The sequence below is a fragment of the Hemicordylus capensis genome, chromosome 5, assembly GCF_027244095.1.
Source record: "Hemicordylus capensis ecotype Gifberg chromosome 5, rHemCap1.1.pri, whole genome shotgun sequence".
Classification (NCBI taxonomy): domain Eukaryota; kingdom Metazoa; phylum Chordata; class Lepidosauria; order Squamata; family Cordylidae; genus Hemicordylus; species Hemicordylus capensis.
In genome coordinates this window covers 200,572,164-200,587,623 of record NC_069661.1, presented here as the reverse complement: position 1 = coordinate 200,587,623, position 15,460 = coordinate 200,572,164, and the positions used below count along the sequence as shown (strand labels likewise).

The window sequence follows — 15,460 nt, the reverse complement described above, 5'->3', positions numbered from 1 at the left end:
CTTTTTTCTTCATTTCCATCACTGTGAGCCTCTAAATTTGGAGTTCTGTTTTAGTAAATCATGATCAATAGACCTATCCGCCATGTAGATGTCTAATCTTAAAAGTGGGGGGTTGGACCTAACACAACATTGTGTAGCAATATGCTGTGTAAGTTAATTATGTGTTGCCTAAAACAATATTTTATTTTGTTTGTCTTGAAGCTTCTGGTCAATTTCCTTGCTTGTCCTAACATTCTAGTGATTTTTTTTTTTTTAAGACAGAGTCCTTTCTCACAATCACATGAGATGCTTGAGGGCGGGTGCTGGGGAAAGCAGCAAAAGCTCACCTTCCTCACAGATGATCTGGCTTCCAGGTCTGGGTGTGCGGGTCAGGGTAAGCCCAGATGGTGCACTGCTGCCCCAGGCAGCACAGAGATGCGAGGGTCAGGACATGTGCCCCTGGCACCCAAAAATCCCACAATGCACAGCACAAGTGCATGGTGCGTTGTAGGAATCCACTGGCAATGGCCAGGAGCCTGCTCCTGTGCCAGCATCAGCTGGGAGCAGCCGGCACTCACACACACGAGCAGTTAGCCTGCGTTAAGGGTGTGCTTGCATCTTTAATCTCAGCTAACCAGTGTGCTCCGTAGGCAGGAACTGCTCGACTTCCATGGGTTCTCACGGGCAGCCAAGTCTTAGCTGCTCATGAGAACAGCCTCAGAAAATAATTAATTTGTCTCTAGCTTATATTGTCCTTGATAGAAATGGCAGGGAAGAATTTGCCTGTGAGATGCCACCATGCAGTGTTCCTAGAGTGCCTTGTCTTTCCTTGATGATGATGCCATCTGGGAACCCGGTTCTCTGCTTTCATTTTTTTTCAGCCAATTCGAGGAGAAGGGGCAGCATATGGTATGAGGGCAGAGAAAACATGCACACTTGTAGAGGATAAGGATCAGAAAGAGGATTTTTGATCAGATGATATGAAGTAGGAAACTGGCCACAGCTGGAGACAGTAAGTGAGACTAAATGGATCCCTGGGCTGATCCATCAAGCAATTTTCATGTTCTTAATCACCTCCACTTTGCTTTCATCCTCTTCACCTCTACTGGTTTACAATGAAGAAATGTGACTATGGAATTATGATAGACCTAGCTCTTCCTTCTGTGTATACCCATCTTGTAGTAGCTGAATTCTTTCACATAATCTTTTAAAATCTGCTCAAGGAGAGTAGAGTAAATTATTGCTCTCTTTGCTCTTGAGGCTTCATCTTTGCATGAGTTTTCACTCTTTAACCTGGCAATGCTAAACTTGTTTGAATGTCACTCTGTCCCCCCACTCCAAATTGCTTTATTCATATTGGATGCTTCTAGCCAGATCATGTGTGATTTAAACTGCATCTTTCCTGTTCCATTTCAAATGAGTCCTAGAGGCGTGGGGAGAGTATATGTGAGTCTTTCTCTCTTGCAGCTTCTTTTAAACACTGCAGGAGGATCCTCAGTATCCTCTTTGTAGTACATGAAAGACTGCATAAGGAATGACAGCTACTGATTTACAGCATGATCTAGAGTGGATTTATTAATAGCATTACAGCTGAGGTAATGAATACCCGTTCTGGTTTACCACCAGTGTTCGTTGATAAGGAGGTTACTGGGGGAAAGAGACACAAAAGAATAATAACAGGCCTGCCACTGTTACAGAACAGATTTCATGTGCTTGCCAAGCATAGCATCCTCTTGAAGGTATGTCTGCACAAATCACTCAGTGTTCTGCCATAACTATACTCACACTTGTATTGGATTTGGATGCCAGTATTATATATTTCATGCCAGTATTTTTCAACAGACTTAGAAGTGTGGGTGCCTTGCTTTAAGATTATTCATCCACCATTGTGGGAATCCCTATGGCAAAGGATTAATATATCTAATTTGTCAATGTCAACAGTACTGCTAATCTTTCTGGCCAGTGTCAAACTCTGAAAGCTATCATCTATTCATTCGGTGGTGCATTGCAGGAAGATGTACAGTTGGAGAAAAGCAATCTTCATAAGATCAGACTCTTACTGTTTTCCAGAGTGCCCCAGGAAGAACAGGGGGTCAAATATTTCCAACATTTCTTATTCAATATTTTGATTTCTTGTGGGTAAAGATCCCAAGTAAGGGTACATGGTAAGTTTGTTTTGCGTTGTGCTGTCCCTACTTTTATTTCTTCTTCCTTTCCTCAGTTAATTTTGCCTCTCTCACTGCTCACACAACATTGTATTTTTAAATGCTCAAAACCCCACTTCTTCAGTCAGTGAGAAGTTCCAGGTGTGTAGCACTACTCAGGTTTCAGTTTCCTTTGGAGCAGAGATCACTGGTGGCTTATGTTGTCTTTGGAATATCTTGTTTCTTTACAATTATACAAGCTGAGCATTAAATGGAGTTGAAAAGTTATCACTTCTATCAGTCAGCAGCAACAGGTTACGTCAGTTCCCAAGGTACTGCAGCTTTCCTGTTTGGCCAATTCATTTCCACGCCTCTAAAAATTCTTCCTGTCTCTCCCAGTGGTGGCTGGTCAGTAAAAGCTGGAGGAGCAGCCCCACTCCCAACCAATACAAACAAGTTAATAAAGGATCAGCCAGCCTTACCAGTAGCCAAGGAAATCTTCAGAGAAGGGAGCTTCTTCTAGCCCCTCTTGCCCTGCCTGTAACGTATTGTTTTGGTCTTACTGACTAGAACAGCTGCTCCTCAAGCTGGTCCAGTCGATTTGATTCCTAGGGGACTCCTCCTCGCACTGCCCCCAAGCAGAACTAAAATAATTAGTTATATATGTGCTTCCTGCTTACTTCAGGGAGTATAGTTTTAATATTTCTCCCCCTTCTTCCAAGGAGGAGGAAGAGCTCAGTTATAGCAGCAAAGACCGATTGTGGAACTGATCAAAAACTGCTCATGTGCAAGTTCAAGTCAAGCTAAAGAGGAAAAAACAAAACTATCCAGCTTCCATGATATGATCTTGAGCAGGGATTCTCAATGTTGGGTCTCCAGATGTTATTGGACTTTAACTCCCATAATCCCCAACCAAAGGCCACTGGGGTGGGGGATTGTGGGAGTTGAAGTCCAATAACATCTGGAGACCCAACGTTGAGAATCCCTGATTTTGAGAATGTACCCATCATTTTCAAGGAGAACATCAGGAACCACTTTGATGTTCTGAAACTCATTGATAGGGAACCAGAGGAACTGTGGAAAGAAATCAAGGAGGTTGTTAAGGACAAATGTGAAAAGAGACTGCCAAAGACCAAGAAACAGAAGAAAGCAAAATGGATTTCAGAATATATGGTGGAAATTGCCAAGAAGAGGAAAGAAGCCAAAGTCAAGAAAGATAAAGCCCTCAGGAAGGACCTTAACAGGGAATTTCAGAAAGCTGTTAGAAGAGATAAGGAACAGTACTACAATGACATCTGTAAAGACCTTGAGGATGGAAATACATAAATAAACAAGGCAAGTTTTCCAAAAGATCTCTGAACTTAGAAAGAGGTTCCAACCTTGAATTGGAATGTTAATGGGTGCCAAAGGACAGATAGTAACTGATTCAAAGAAGATCAAACAGAGATGGAAGGAGTACACTGAAAATCTGTAAAGCAGGGACGTCAACATCCAACATACTCTAGAAGATATTCCCTACTTGCAAGAACCTCTGGCACGAGAAGATGAAGTTAGATCAGCACTCCAGTCATTACCAAGTCAGAAGGCTACAGTAATTTACTTAATTACTTATCATATTTTTATATTGCCAGATATATGCATCTCTAGGCAGTTTACAATAAAAAAATTTAAAATCAGCACAGATTAAAATACAAAACAATTAAAACAGTAGCATAAAAACAGAAATAAAAAGAGCAACATAAAACAATTATTAAAACAAATTATTAAAATGTATTCTAATTAAAAGCCTGTGAGAACAGGTGAGTCTTGAGGGTTTTCCTGAAATCAAACAGAGAAGGAGATGCTCTTATTTCAGCAGGGAGCATATTCCAGAGCCCCGGGGCAGCCACAGAGGAAGCCCAGTCCTGGGTTGCCACCAGTGGCAACCATAACCATACCTCCCCAGAAGATCGTAACTGTCAGCAGGGTTCATGACTCATCCATGGTATTCAGATGTGTTACGGGAGCTGAAGCAGTGAGGTAGACAATTAGAGCGCAAGTGGAAGAAGACTCGGTGCGAATCTGATTGAGCACAATACAGAGCACATTTGAAGACTGATGCTCTGGCAGTACGGGCGGCAAAGAAGCAGTTCTTTTCTGCCTGCATTGCTTCCGCAAATTCATGTCCATCCAAGTTGTCTAGGGTTATGAGGGGGTAGTATGTACCCCCCCCCCAAATTTAAACTTGGAACCATCAGTCACTCGCTGTGACGTCTTTAATGACTTTTTAGCAGATAAAATCTCTCAGGTTCGGGACAAGCTGATTCCACAGTTACTGCAGAGTCTACTGTGTAGGTGTCCAGCAACTCCTCTTATGGGATTAGATTGGATCATTTTCAGTTTGTGACTCCTGAGGAAGTGGACAACTGCTTTGGACTGCGTACCCTACAATCTGTTCTCTTGACCCTTGCCCAACTTGGCTTATTGCATTGGATAATCATATTATCAGAGGGAGTCTGGTTAATATTATAAATGCTTCTCTGAGGGAGGGTAGGATGCCTCCTCATCTTAAGGAGGCTATTATTAGACCACTCTTGATGAAAACTACATTAGATCCCTCAGAGTTAGCTAATTACAGACCTGTTTCTAATCTTCCATGGTTGGACAAGGTGGTTGAATGGGTGGTGGCCTCTCAGCTCCAGGCAGTTTTGTATGGTGCTGATTATCTAGACCCATTTCTAACGGGATTTTGTGTGGGCTATGGGGTTGAGACTGCCTTGGTCGTCTTGATGGATGATTTCCAACTGGCTATCAACAGAGGGAGTGTGACTCTGCTGGTGCTTTTGGCCAGCAAATCAACCATGGTATCCTTCTGGACCACTTTGGGGAGGTGGGATTGGGTGGCACTGTCTCACAGTGGTTCTGCTCCTACTTCTCTGGCAGATTCCAAATGGTGTCACTTAGAGACTGTTGTTCCACTAAGCGAGAACTGAAGTGTGGAGTCCCACTGTCTCCAGTGCTCTTTAATATCTACATGAAACTACTGGGAGAGATAATCAGGAGGTTTGGTGCTGGGTGTTACCAATATGCTGATGACATCCAGATTTACTTTTCCATGCCGACCTCATCAGGAAATGACATATCTTCCCTAAATGCTTGCCTGGAGGCAGTAATAGGCTGGATAAGGGATAACAAACTGAAGTTAAATCAAAATAAGATGGAGGTACCTACTGTGGGCGGCCAGGACCCAACAGATGGTTTAGATCTGTCTGTTCTGGATGTGGTTACACTCCCCCCGAAAGATCAGGTATGTAGCTTGTGAGTGCTCCTGGTCCCAAAGCTCTCCCTGGCTTCTCAGGTGGAGGTGGTGACCAGGAACACTTTTTATCAGCTTCGGTTGATACATCAGCTACGTCCATTTCTAGAGGTGAATGACCTTAAAACACTGGTACATATGCTGGTAACCTCCAGGCTTAACTACTGTAATGCACTCTATGTGGAGCTGCCTTTGTACGTAGTCTGGAAACTACAATTGGTACAGAATGCGGTAGCCAGATTGGTCTCTGGGACAACATGAAGGGACCACATAACACCGGTTCTCTTTTGTCATAATTCCTGCCACCTGTTACGATCTTCTGCAGAGTCTGGTTACAGTTGCCACCGACTCATTTGGTGGTGACCCAGGACTGGGCTTTTTCTGTGGCTGCCCCAGGGCTTTGGAATAAGCTTCCTGCTGAAATAAGAGCGCCTCCTTCTCTGTTTCTTTTCAGGAAGAACCTCAAGACCCTCCTGTTCTCTCAGGCTTTAAATTTAAATAACTTGTTTTAATAATTTTATTCTGTTATTTTTATTGTCATGTATTTTAATTTGTGACTTTTAAATATTTTAAATTTTGTACACTGCCTAGTGATATACATATCAGGTGGTATAGAAATATGATAAATAAAATAAATAAATAAAATGACAAAGGAGGCGCTCTCTGGACCCAAATACCCTGGACCCAAGCCGTTAAGGGCTTTATAGGTAATAATTAGCACTTTGTATTTCACCCGGAAACATATCAGCAGCCACTGCAGTTTCCTTAAAACTGGTGTTATGTGTCCCTATTGAGTTGTCCCAGAGACCAATTTGGCTGCCGCATTTTGTACCAATTGTGGTTTACAGACTACGTACAAAGGCAGCCCCAGTAGTCAAGCCTGGAGGCTACCAGCATAAGTACCACTATTTTAAGTTCATTTACCTCCAGAAATAGACATTGCTGTCATCTAAGCTGAAGCTGAATTGATGGAATAGCTAAATAAATGGCAGACAACAGAAGAATAATCAGTCAAGTCTCTAACCAAACGATGCCAGCAGATTTGAAGAGGGACACAGTGGCCAACAATTTGGAAGAGGTCAGTCTACATAACCATGACAAAGAAAGGAGACTCAACAGATTGCACACCCATCACACAATATCCTTAATTCCACATGCTCAGGATCATCCAACAGGGGTAAGGGAAATGCCGAATGTTCAAGCTGGTTTCAGAAAAGGCTGAGGAACAAGAGACATCATTACTGATGGTTAATTGAGAAAGCCAAAGAATACAAAAAAGAGAGTCAATATGTGCTTTTTTGACTACAAAAAAGCCTTTGATTGCATTGACCACATCAAGTTGTGGAATATCCTTAGGAAAATGAGAGTCCCAGAACATCTCATTGTTCTCATGAGAAATCTATACACAGGACAGGAAACCATAGTCCAGATGGAACATGCAGGGGCGTAGCAAGGTTGGAGTGGGCCCAGAGACAAGATTTTAAAATGGGGCCCCCCCACTCAAAGTCCAGGGCCTCCGCACACCCCAGGCCCCCAAGGATTTAAGTCTGATATTCCAAAATCAGTATGCTGCCTGGAAATACATTTCACTGAATACACACACGCACACGTCACAATATATAGTGATATACATTGAGTACTATACATTTGTTTTACTTTTAATGCCTAGAACACACTAGAAAGATGAATGATTAAAATGGGCCCCTCGCTGCAGATTAGCCAAGGAGACTTTCAACCATGCAGGGTGAGCCTATGTTTGTTTTCTCAGAATTCTGAACCAATTCAGTCAAGTTTGATTCCAGGAGGTTTTTCACACGAGGCTTTTAAAGCCCTTTAACACACATCTCCTCTGGAATAGAGGTGCTGCATTCACATGTTGGCCAGATTTACCCTGAAGTCCCTGCAAGTTATTGGGGAGCAGTTCACACACAAGAAAAATAAAATAAAATAAAAGCAGAAGACATGCTTCACAGTTCTCACTCAGACCTTCTGGGTTGCAAAACAACTTGAACATAAGTGCATTTATAAATGAATGAATAAAATAAATATAATACTGTTTCTTCCAGAAGTTTTTGCAATTTTCTGCCATGAAACAAGCCACTTATAGGACTTTTTAGATAGTTTTTTTTAAGCCAGCAAATTTTCCAAGCTGTTTAAAAATAAATATTCAGAGACTTCTCAGTCCCCCCCCCCCCATATCAAAGCCCTATGGCAAGCAGATCCCTATATATCCGGGTGCGGCGGGTGGGGAAGGTAACCACAAAAAGGAGTTCACACTCTACCTGGCAGCAGGGGGTCTTCTGCTGCAGAGAACAGTGGAGGCCTCTCTGGCTGCCTCCTCCTTCCTGTCTGGCTTGGGCCCTACTGGAGTTCAGGCTTCACTGCGGCCTACACGGAGGCCTCCGTGGAAGCCCCGCCCACCCGCCAATCAGCTAAGAGGCGGGAGAAAAGGAGCTCTTTGCAGCGTGTCTGCTGCTCGATTGCCGGCCAGGAGAACAAGCTGGAGAGACGGCAAAGAGGGCAAGTGGTTGAGGAGCCTTGGGGCTGGGCAGGGGGCAATGGGGAGTCACGTGAGGTGCCTCTGGGGGGCTCCTCCAGGCAGTGGGGCCCCCAGACAACTGTCTCCCCTTGCCCTATCGTTGTTACGCGCCTGGGAACATGGTGAAACAGACTGGTTCCAGATCGGCAAAGGAGTACAACAAGCCTGTATACTTTCTCCTTATTTATTCAATTTATATGCTGAACATATACTGAGAGTAGCTGGATTGGAAGAAGATGAGTGTGGTTTTAAAGCTGAAGGAAGAAACATCAATAACCTGTGCTAGGCTGATGACACCATTCTGATAGCTGAGAATGTGGATGATCTGCAAGCACTAGTAATGAAAGTTAAGGAGCACAGTGAAAAAATAGGACTATGACTAAATTTAAAGAAGACTAAACAAATGACAATGGGTACAGCAACCAGCCTCAGAATTGATAATGAAGAAGACATTGAAGTGGTAGATAGCTTCTGCCTTTTAGGATCGGCCATCAACAGTAAAGAATCCAGTAGTTAAGAAATACACCTCAGACTAGCACTTGGTAGGGTTGCAATAAAGGCTTTGGAAAGGACATTTAGATGCTGTGATGTGTCTTTACCTACAAAGATTAAAATAGTTCAGACAATGGTTTTTCCTGTGACACTCTATGGATGCGAAAACTGAAAGAAGAAAGAAAAAGTATTGACGCTTTGGAACTTTGGTGCTGGAGAAGACTTTTTAGGACACCGTGTACAGCCAGGAAAACAAACAAATGGATCATAGAACAAATCAATCCAGAATTTTCACTCGAGGCACAAATGACCAGGCTCCAAATATTATACTTCGGACACATTATGCGAATTAGGACTCCCTTGAGAAGTCCATAAAGCTGGGAAAAGTTGAAGGAAAGAGAAGAAGAGGACAACCAGCGGCAATGTGGATGGACTCAATTATGACAGCAATGAATGCGCCACTGAGAGACCCTAAAGGCCAAGTTGAAGACAGATCATCCTGGAGAGAATTTATCTATGTGGTTGCTAAGAGTTGACACCGACTTGATGGCACTTAATCAATCAATCAATCAATCAATCAGTCTGATGCTGCAGTCATTGGGTGCCTGTAATTAGCTCAGAATGTCATTCAAATGACCATTCACTAAAGCCAGTTGTGATTATCTTTAGCGTTTGATGTGCAAAAAGCTTTTACTCCCCCTTGAACAAAAGCCCACAGGACTGTTACATCAAACAATTCAAAAATGTTATATGTGGGCTTAATAGCTGAAAACTGTTCACTTTTACATTTTACTCTCTTCTTAGTATTTGATAAACTCTAACTGTAGAACTTGCCAGAAACAAGTAGGAAGAATTTAATTCTTAAAAAGAAGAGGCTTGGCAACTGTCTACCCAAAGTACTGGTATTTTCAAGCCTGAGGAAAGTTGTGGGGAATGAGTTGATTTCCCATGGTACACCATCAGGTGATTATTCAATCGGGATTTAAGCTGAGTGTTGCAGTATAAATCGAAGAAGTTTTTAAAAAATCCTTGTCATGAGGTTCTGAAGATAGAAGAGGAATAAAGTATTTTCTTTCCGTCTGTCAGAAACTTTAGCAAGGTTGGCTGTTCTTTTAAAAACTTTATCAGAAACAAGCCAATACTAGATTTGTTGACCCAATACTACTAGACTTTCAAAAAGTATAGCAATCCATTAATGTATCAAGGTGCAGCGGATGGTCGAAGAGTGTAAAATTTCAAATTGAAAAGAAGTCTTCAAGCAGAAACCCTCACTAACAGAGGCCAGGTTACAACCAGGACCCAGAAGTGGATCTCTGAGGATCACATAGCTTTCAGGGAACCACTTCTGGGTCACAGGGCCAGGGGAGATTGACAAAAACTGCCCCCTTCCTGCATAAAAGCACCAGCACTTCTCATGGATTTCTGGCACTTTGTTGTCAGGATGTCAGTCTGCAAAGCAATTCTCACATTCAAGCGAGAAGAGCTATACTTTTGGCGGGGAGGAAGCCCAAAAGCTCCTACCTTCCCACAGACCTACCTTCTTACCCTCCCTGAGTCCCTGGGTGAGTGGATTGAGATGAATGGCGGGCTCTCCTTCCATCTGCCCCCACCTCACCCAGCAGCTTTGGGGGTTGGGTGAAGGGAAGCACCGCTGCACCGTACCCCACCCCCAGAGCCCCAGTAATGCCCCATGCAAGTGTGTGGTGCATTTTTGGGATCCTCCCTCCTCCCCCCAAATGTGTCCACCATGACTACAAGCAGCCACATGATCCAGAAAATTAGGTTAATGGCGTGCTCACTCCATTAACCTCATTTAAGAGGGTGACTGTTTAGGCGAGCTTGCCACCATGGAGCCACCAGGCTTGCCCTTGAGCCCCGTGGTTCTCACAAGTGATCAAAACTGGGCTGGGCCCCCTTAACCCAGTTTTGCTCACTCATGAGAATAGCTTCTGTGTGTTTGTGTTCTTTAGCTTAATATAAAATAGGCCTGAATCAGAATTGTAGACCAGTGATTCCCAACCTGGGGGCCTCCAGATCTGCTGAATTATAATTCCCATAATCCCCAGCCCCAATAAATTGTAGTTGGGGGTGATGGGAGTTGTAGTTCAGCAACATCTAGAGGCTCGCAGGTTGGGAACCACTGTTGTAGAAAACCTCAAGCTTTTTGCAGCTTTGGAATTTGGCCACATTCCAAAGACCATGTGTTAAGATTGGCTACATACTTTCTCCGGTTCATGAATGATCTACTTAAGTGAGTAGCAGTAACATGTGACCTGGGAATGGATAGACAGCAGTCTCTGTCACAAAGAAAAATAAAACAGGTACTTTATATCATGGCAGTCAATGCTGGGTTCACATATTGCTGAATTAGCCTGCTTCCCCCCTCACTTCCAGAAAGAACTTTGCTGTACCAGGTGCCCTAAAAAAAAGAGAGAGAGAGAGAGAAGGACATTCTGGCCCATAGTCAGAGACGTTTCAAGGCATTTTGCTGCCTGAGGCAAAGGGCAATATTGTTGCAGATAAATTATTTATCTCTATAAGTAATTGAACAGGAAACAATTTTAACTGAGAAACAAGAGTTTGATATTTATTACTAACTAAACATAGGCTAAGAAAACAATAACCAGACTAACAGTCGCTTATGCAGTGAGAGGGAGAACCTCTCAGTTTGAATTTAAGTCGGCAAGTAAAGAGTAGACAAACAAACTGTGACTCCACCCAAGCCAGTACATAGAAATGTTCAAACATAGACAAGCACGCCCCCCACAAAAAACTGAGACAAAATCCATGGGAAAATTCCAACAAATATGACACATACACACACACCCATCTGCAGGCAGATGCCCAGCATTCTAAGTCCATTGTGCTGAGGCAGTGGTAGGTTAGAACTCTCATACTATGCCACCAAGCCAGGCAGGAGGATCAGGGGCTTTCCTAGCTTTCACTGGGGTGGGTGGAAAAGTGTGCTGCAGTGGGGTGAGTGGGGGCTGGCATCTGATGGCAACAAAACCTATGGGGTGGTGTCTGTGGTGATGTGGGCAGTGCCTCTCTGTGCACCCTAGGTAACCACCTCATCCTGACTCATGGAAGGGCCAGCCCTGGTCCTAGTCATGAGCCAAATAAAGAAGGGCTGCTGGGAAATCATATCCACAATCTCAACAAAAATATTATTGAGAAGAAGATCAGCCTGACCCCAGCCATTGGCCATAGGGCCAATAACTGTCCTCCTTTCCAGCTCTGCACAAATGGGGATATGCACGAAACTGGAAAACTCAGTTCAGTTTGAGTACAACCAGACTCAAACTGAACCAGGTCCGGTCCAGTTCTGTGTACACTAGAGCCAGGCCTAGTCCAGTGTGAGTCTGAATTGTTTCGGGACTGGCTCAGGGATGAACCAAAAAAATTGGCGGACTTACTGCCATTGTGGTAATTGTGCTGCTGCGGCCATGAGATTTGTGTATCCAGAGGTTTCCCCACCAGCTTCCCACAGTCTCAAACGGCCTGTTTCGGGCCTCTCTGCACTGGCAGTGGCCATTTTGGAGTTGACTGCGCATGTGTATTGGCCATTTGCGTGGCCGGGTCATGACCACTGTTTCCTCTAAGGTGCGTGGGTACGTGTGCGAACAACCTCCCCAAGCTTCCCACGCAGCGAGCCCTAACTGCTGCTCACTTCCTCTGCAGCTGCTGCTCCCCCCTGCCCCCTTTCCCCATTGCCCCTCCCCATCCCCTCCCACTGGGCTCTTGTGAAGGAGGGAATCATCTCTCTCTGAGTCCCAGGATTGAGTGATGGGTGGGGAGAGGCAGAGGGGATGGGTGGGAAGGGAGGCATTCTCTGGGATGGAAGCAGCCTGTGGAACCTTGCTGGGGAATGGGGTGAAGTTGCATGCTATCCAGAGTTTCTCTCTCTCTCTTTCTCTGTGCCCACCCCCAGGATCATTGTGGCTTAAGATGGCAAAGGAGTGTTCCAGGGCAGAGAGCAGAGTGGGGAGGGGGGAATGAGGTGAAAGGTTATGCAGGAGATTTCCCGCAAAGGTGAAGGAGTCAGAGTTTGCAAGCCTGCTAAGCAAGTCCACGCAGAGCTGCTCTGCTGCGAAGCTTTGGCGGAAAGCGGGGGTTCTTGTGGCACAAGATCCCCTGACACAAATGTAGTGCTTGAAGGCAGGAGAGATAGCACCAGGGTGTTCTTTTTTCCAGGATATACTGTAGTCACTAATACTCTGACATCTTTACAGTATTTCCATTGTGAGAAGCAGTTGTGATGTGAGAGGGCAAGTGGAAGATCTTTCAGGAAACCAGCATTCAACCTTGAAAAAAATATGTGGAGTTGCTTGTAACCTTAAAAAGCAGAAGTAGCACAGCATCCTCTCTAACCTTCAAAACAGCTTTTGGATAAAGTGGTGTGTTGTTGTTTTTTGGCACACATCATCTCCTATATGTTTTTCAAGCAAAACTTGCTGTCTGTCTCTGCTAGAATAGCTTGGATTCCATCCATCTGCTTAGCACTTAAGGTTTTAATAGCCCAGTGATTGAATTTTTCATTACTAAGCAATTAGCACTTCAGGTTTAAAGAGCTCTGTTGGAGGGATCTCCACTCTGACAGACTTTTTGTAAGATTCATTTAAGGAGAGATTATCTTGTGCTGACTTCACCAAATGGCATGTTGTTATGGAGAGTGAAGGTAACTCCAGGGGGTTGGACTTGGTCTTAAGCCAAGTCTAAAACTGTGGAGTTGTCTTGGCTAGAAGTCTAAAGCCAAGGACAGCGATGTGCTCAGATAAGAATGTCTTAATATCTACTGTTGGAGACTAACATTGAAGCTGATGTAAAGGGGATTGCCAAGAACTACTCTTCGAGATATACATTTAAGAATCCAGAGTTGAGGCATACTGGCTATAATAAAGCCATCTGCTGTGGTTGAACATCACCTGGATTATGGCCAATGGCTTAGTTCTGAAATTCTTGTACACACCTTGCAGCTGGCTGACCAATTTCCCCTTGGAAAATGTCCCACTTTTTCTAGGAGTTAATCCTTTCCCAATGAGTAATAGTCAACTTGACATTTCTCTGTAAAAAGCTAGGATAATTTTATTTCAGGAAAGACAAAACATTATCATCTTATGAGGTATTAGTTAAAAAACATAGGAAGGAAATTATCCTTCTGTCATAATTTACAGACTAGACAGTTTATGATGACTGAAATCCGGAATGTATTTGAAATGAGAGTGAACAAACTTGTTTTTAACAAGCTGAGGCAGGTCTAATGATATTTAAGCCTCCTACACTTCTGTTTCCTTTCCGCTTTTCTTTCTCACTCCACCCCCACATTCATCCAGGTTCCTATTCATGTCTCATTTCCTTCAGATCTGTGGCAGATCAATTTTTGGCTTTCTTATCCTGTTTCCATGCCATCCTAAGTTGTCCTTGCTTCTCTCCCAACCATTGTATTTCTCTACTTGCCCTGATCTTGGAAAAGCTGGTAGATGCTGGGCTGACTCTGCAGCAGGAATGTAGCCTAACACACCATGCATTCAGCCTCTGCTGCACAGTCCCAACATGTGCTGCTTCATCCTCTAAGCATTCTCCTACCATAAAGGGTTCAATTATCCCAGGGTGTTCCATCCCCTTTGAAACTCCCCCACCATTCTGTGTGTATGTTGTTTAATCTGATGATTTAATTAAAATAGCTTAGAGGTCACTTAGATGCCAACTGAAGTGCATGGTGGAAAAATGAAACACACCGTGTCCAAGATACTTGGTGATCTTAATAAATCCAATATGGAGAAAGGTGTCGTTACACAAGACAACTCTGCTTTACGTTGTTGCAAGAGTTGATAAGGGGGTATTAGCTATTCAGATCGCTTTAATTCATAATATTAAGAGATTTTCAGTGGAAGCGTAAGTTAGAAGCTTCCAGTTTCCAGAAAAAAAACTGGAAAGTAGCATTACAAACTCCAGACACAGTCCCAGTATTGATGTACCCTACACTATTCCCCCATCTCTCTCTCTCTCTCTCTCTCTCTCTCTCCACACACATGCACAAACACACACATGCACACGCACACACCATAATTCTGCAGTCCCTGGTCTTACAGACACTGGATTTAACAGACAGTGTCCATGAAACTGGTTTTTTCCTCACCATAATGATTATTATTTATTTATTTATTTTTTCATTTTATATCCCCCTCTTCCTCCAAGGAGCCCTCCAATGATGAGCTAGTACAAACTCTCCTTTCCCTACGAGATGCAGAGGGAGGCAGACCAATAGGTCGATTGTGGGGGGAGGTAGGGGGCTCCCCCCTGCATTTTTCTCTGACCCCTTGAATTTTTGATAAATATATATATATTTAAATAACAGTAGGTTGCTTGCACTTAAGATTGATGGGCTCCAGATAGGCTGCCCCCCTCCAGCTTTTAGACTGGCTACAGGCCTGGAGGGCGGGAGAGGGTGAACAGCGCTGGAGTAACCCTCCATGCATCCCCTTCCCCCCACTCTCTCCTCTGGCTCATGCTAGTGGCACATTGATCACATTCTTCATATGAGGTTCGTGCTCCAGTTTTATATAAACTTGTCCTCATGCATTTGGCCAGTTTTCTCTTTCTGAAGTGTTTATTTGTCACACACACACACACTAATCAATGTGACAACACTTCCCTTAATACAACAGCTGGCAGTGTATTAAAACAAATCTCCAATACTGTATATTCCCACAGAAAGGAGAATTCTTTCCCCAAATGTGCTCAAATTCTTTGGCAAGGATGGGAAGTGGGGAGATTATTTGCTCAAACACAAAACCTTAGCTTTCTGTTATGTTAGAGGTGCGTTCCCAGTATGTTCCCTCCACCCAGTCACATTCTTGCAACTTAAGCCAAGAATAAATACCATGCCCCCTCCTTTTCAAGTATTGATAGCAATCCAATCACAGGAAGTAGATGTCTTATATGCTGAACAGGGGTTGCCTGGCAACAAGCTCATTGTCAATTTTTCTTCAGGGTGCAATAAATGTCCAT

General features: G+C 43.7%; 1 protein-coding gene across 7 annotated transcripts in view; it reads left to right on the top strand.

The window, feature by feature from the left end:
• The window catches only part of MGAT4C (MGAT4 family member C), a 586,007-nt gene that overhangs the window by 195,722 nt on the left and 374,825 nt on the right, over positions 1 to 15,460 (top strand). For 2 of the 7 annotated variants that reach the window (XM_053254491.1, XM_053254494.1), the window contains exon 1: positions 902 to 991. The exons of 4 other annotated variants lie outside the window; for them this stretch is intronic. The gene's annotated coding sequence lies outside the window, so the exon portion shown is untranslated. Of the gene's footprint in view, positions 1 to 860; positions 992 to 15,460 lie in introns of those variants that run through there. One more of the 7 variants, XM_053254488.1, reaches the window with a different exon arrangement.